Source organism: Peromyscus maniculatus, chromosome 21 (genome assembly GCF_049852395.1).
Source record: "Peromyscus maniculatus bairdii isolate BWxNUB_F1_BW_parent chromosome 21, HU_Pman_BW_mat_3.1, whole genome shotgun sequence".
Lineage (NCBI taxonomy): Eukaryota > Metazoa > Chordata > Mammalia > Rodentia > Cricetidae > Peromyscus > Peromyscus maniculatus.
Window position 1 is genome coordinate 10,356,036 of NC_134872.1, and position 5,171 is coordinate 10,361,206.

Here is a 5,171-nt window from a genome sequence, read left to right on the forward strand (position 1 = left end):
GCAGGGCAGGCCGTGGTGTCTAGGGGCCCGGGCTGCCCAAGCCCAAGCTCCATCGCTCGGGCTCCACTTGCCAGTCCCTCTGGTGAGTCGAGGGGTGGGCTGGAGACCTTGTCAAGCGCAGGCCACGTCCCCTCCTCAAGGGGCTTTGCAGAGCTGACTGGGAACCTCTCCTCAAGCCATCTCATCTGGGATACACTCCCCAGTGTGGTTCATTCATTCCACATGAGCTCCAGGACTAAAAGACCCTCAGAGATCAGGAGGACCCCTCCAGCCCCAAGGCCTACAGGGGAACCAGGACCCAGTCTGGTGCAAGCCCTTAAGGCTGCCCCGGAGTTGAGCCACGTGTCCCTTCCCAATATCCCAGCTATCTCCAGGCTCAAGTCCACCTCAGAGCCGCTCATGGGGACAGACTCAATGCTGCTGCACTGGCTCTCCCCCTTTTTCAGCCCCCACCCAGTACTCTCAGTCCTTGGGAAAGTGAACCTCTCTCTCGTGTGTCCCATCTCCAGATCTAGCACTTTGGAGTTCCTGTGGTCACAGATTCCAGGTTCACAGATTGGCGGCAGAGGCCAGCATGTCCAGTGTGCAGTGTCTTGGTGAGAGTACTGGGGGACCAGGTCTGCTCTGAGGAGAGAGGAAGGACCCCCATTGTTCAGGGAACAATTTAGAAAGAGGAATTGGGGATTGAGGCTCAGTTATTGGAATGTATACCAAGGCCCTAGCTTTAATCTCAGCACCAGAAAAAGTGAACAGATTGTAAGGAATGCTTGGTTGGGTTAATTAAATGGAGTACATTGTAGGAATAATTAAATGCTTGCTGATAATAGCTTTTACTGCACACTTGTTATGCGCTAATCATATTTCATGTACCACACTGAATCTTGCCTAGAGTGATGGTGCACACCTATCAGCCCAGCGTTTGGAAGGAAGAAGCAGGAGGATTAAGAGTCTAAGGTCATCCTCAGCTACATAGCAAGCCGGGGACAATCCGGGCCACAGAGGTATAAGACCTGGAGTGGGGGAAGGGCACCAAATCTTTGCAAAAGCCCAGTGAAATCATCCCATGAACACGTGTCTGTGGCCACCAATAACCAGTACCGTTTGAAGATTAGGAAAAGAGGCCAGAGGTTCCACATCATTGGCAAGGATTACCGAGTGAAAAGATTGTACAGTGCCCACGGCACCAGCCGCTGCCCCGTTGTTCCTTTCTCATCCTGCCTTTGAGGTTGTCTCCTTGGCTCTTGAGGTCAAGGGAATCCTCACTGCAACTGACTCATCCCTCCTCACCTCAATCTGCCACCGGTGCCCTTTCTCTTTCTGGGCAAACTTCAGGAGCAGTCTCCTCCTCCAACCTCCTTCTCCCTGTTAGTCCAGGCAAATCAAATGCATATGGAAAAAAAGGCAGTGAGGACTGGGAAGGAGTGAGGCAACCACCAGGCCCGTGGACTCCAGGACACTTCTCAACAGAGGACTCGGGTTCCCTGAAGTGCAAACCCTACTGTGAACACAGCTAGACTAGGAGGGAGGCTTTGCTCTCAATTTCTTGGCTCCTAAGGGATGAGATACCTAGTCCCTGATGTAGGACAGATGCCCAGAGTCCAGGGATCTCAGCCGGGCCACACCTGAGGAGTCTGTTGTGGTTTCGATGAGAATGGGTCCCATAGCTGCGTATATTTGAATGTTTGGTCCTCAGTTGGTGGACTGTTTGGAAAGGAGCAGGAGGTGTGGCCTTGTTGGAGGAGGTGTACCACGGAGGGTGGGCTTTGAGGTTTCAAAAGCCCACGTGATTTTCTAGTGTTTCTCTGCCTTCTATCCTTGGGTGATGTCTTAGTTAGAGTTGAAGAGACACCATGACCACAGCGACTCTTATAAAAGAAAACATTTAATTGGTGCTAGCTTACAGTTTCAGAGGTTTAGTCCATTATCATCATGGTGGGAAACATGGCGGCATGCAGGCGGGCATGGTGCTGGAGGAGATGAGAGTTCTACGTCTTTTGTTTGTTTGTTTTGAGACAGGGTTTCTCTTTGTCATTTTGGATCCTGTCCTGGATCTCACTCTGTAGACCAGGCTGACTTCCAACTCACAAAGATCCGCCTGGGTCTGCCTCCTGAGTGCTGGGATTAAAGGTGTGCACCACCACAGCCCGGCAAGAGTTCTATATCTTGATCCACAAGTGTAGATGTAACTGTCTTGTTAAATAAGAAACACAGAGCCAATGCAGAGATGAAAGCCTAAGGGGTCAGAGCAATAGCTAAGAGCTAAAAACCTTACCCTTCACTGCTGCTATTGTCCTTCTCAGAGGACAAGCAAGAGAACTACTTTCTGTCTGCCTTCTTACAGACTTTCTGTTCTGCCTTCTCATTGGTTCTAAACCCAACCACATGACCTCCTCAGCACTGCCCATCTATACAGACCTCCAGGTCTTCTATGGTTGGTATTGAGATTAAAGGCGTGTGTCTCCATGCTGTCTGTATCCTTGAACACACAGATCTGCCTAGCTCTGCCTCTCAAGAGCTGGGATTAAAGGCGTGCACCACCACCACCACCACCACCACCACCACCACCACCACCACCACCACCACCCAGCTTCTGCCATGGCTTGCTATTAACTCTGACCCCCAGGTGACTTTATTTATTAACATACAAATAAAATCACATTTCAGTACAAATAAAATATCACCATACACAGGCACCAGGGAGTGAACTGACTTGAGCGTCATCTAAGACCTCAGAGACCGCCCCCACGGTGACACACTTCCTCCAGCAAGGCCACACCTTCCAGAACTGCCATTCTCTATGCCAAGCCTTCAAACACACGAGTCTATGGGGGGGGGGCATTCCTACTCAAACCACCACAAATGAGGATGTAAGAGCTCAGCTACTGCTCCAGCCCCATTCCTGCCCGCCTGCTACCATACTCCATGCCTCTCAACCTCTGAAACTGTAAGCAAGACCCCAATTAAGTGCTTTTTTTTTTTTTTTTGGTAAGTTGCCTTGGTCATGGTGTCTCTTCACAGCAATACAGTGAACTAACACACTGGATACAGTGACCATGTATCACATGATCAGTAATATTTTAAGAAAAAGCTTTCTTTGCAACTACCCAATAAGGTTTGGTTTGGTTTGGTTTGGTTTTCAAGACAAGGTTTCTCTGTGTAGCTTTGTACCTTTCCTGGAATTCACTCTGTAGCCCATGCTGGCCTTCAACTCACAGAGATCCGCCTGCCTCTGCCTCCTGAGTGCTGGGATTAAAGGCATGAGCCACCACCGCCTGGCTCCAGTAAAGTATTTTTATGAGCACGTATCAATAACCACTAACGGCCATTCCCTGCCTCTCTAGTCTTTCCTTCAAGTTTTGAATGTGGAGGGAAAATTTCTTGTGATTTTGTTCGTTGTGACAGGGCTTCACTGTGTAGACTTCGCTGGATTAGAACTCATTATGTAGGCTGGGTTGCTTCTCACAGAGCTCTGACTGCTATCATGCCCAGTAAAGAGACTATTTATAGGAAGTTTGCCCAGTAAGGAGGAGGGGCGTAAGCAGCTGACCTAGGGAGGGAGCGATGCATTGGATTTGGGCACACTGTCTGTGCCCTTGCACATTTAAATGCCCTAATCAGGATACCGCTCCCACGGGATGTTTGAGCAACAGTCTCCTAGCCACTGGGAGGTTTCCTAAATCAGTATAAGTTTTTCTTCAGTAGAATGAGTGATGCTCTGGCCTTGTGTATGGCCAGAAGTTCCATCTGTGAAAGGGCCCCAAAACAGCTTGACCACACAGCAGCCATGACAGATTTAGGGGCCTAGACACAGCTTCTGTGACAGGCTTACTGGCAGGCAACACCCAGATCCAGGAAAAGCCTTAAGCTGATACCACCCAGGGATCTCACCCCAACCTCTGCTATGATTAAAAACTCTTCCCCGGTCGGGCAGTGGTGGCGCACGCCTTTAATCCCAGCACTTGGGAGGCAGAGCCAGGCGGATCCCTGTGAGTTCCAGCCCAGCCTGGTCTACAGAGTGAGATCCAGGACAGGCACCAAGACTACACAGAGAAACCCTGTCTCGAGGGGAAAAAAAAAAAAAAGATTTGGCCATGGGCTTGTTTACCAGGTGTTTTGAAGGGTCTACACTTGGCTGTACAGTGTGCTTTGATCTTGCAAGGAGGAGGTCTTTTGCCTCTCCCCTTGACATTATAAAAAGCCCTTTTGAATAAATGAGGGGCTGTTGGGTATTGACCCAGGCCCTCCTGAAGCTGTCCTGTGTCTCTTTCTTCTCATCGTTTAGGTCTTTCTTTCTATCTGATATTTTCTTATTCCTCTTTCCTCCACCTAAGAACCCTTCAAAACGTGGGAGCAGGACTCCCACAGTCCCCCACAACTATCAGGGGTTAAACAGTGTCCTGTCACACCTCCCACTCCTGGAAATTCACAGGGTGGGGTCCTAACCGCCTGGGACTGCAGCCCATGACCTTAGTGAGGTCTTTGGGATGAACCCAGTCCGGCATGACTGATGTCCACAGCAGCACTGATGGAGGTGTGCTGTCTGTCACCTTGTAGTCCACGACGGTCTGAAGTTCTCTTGATCTTCTAGTTATCTACTCACAAAACTAAATCTTTGGGTCTCAATGCAGAAAAGAATTTTAGGATAAGCCGATGTGAAGGAGGCAAGGCTGTGATTTATTAAAAAGAGATTTTAGCTGGGTGGTGGGTACATGGCTTTATTCCTAGTGCTCAGGAGACTGAGGCAGGTGGATTTTGAAGCTAGTATCTTCAAAGGGTTGTGTAGATGTAATTCTAAACAGTCTTTTAAAATAAGAAACACAAAGCCAAATGCAGAGTTAAAAACCCAGAGATCGAGCAGTAACCAAGAGCTAAGACCACCGTCTTACCACTCCCTGCTGCCGCCGCCGTCCTTCCCCTAAGAAAGAGACCTTCTTCCTGTGTTTCTGTATTTTTATTGCCTTTCTGTTCTGCCTCCTCATTGGTTCTAAACCCAACCACATGACTTCTTTGTTACTGCCTGTCTATACAGACCTCCAGGTCTCTATGGTTGGTACTGGGATTAAAGGCGTGTGTCACCCTGCTGGCTATGTCCTTGAACACACAGAGATTTTGCCTGCCATGTGATTGGATTAAGGGCATGTGCTACCACTACCAGACTTTTGCTTAATGGC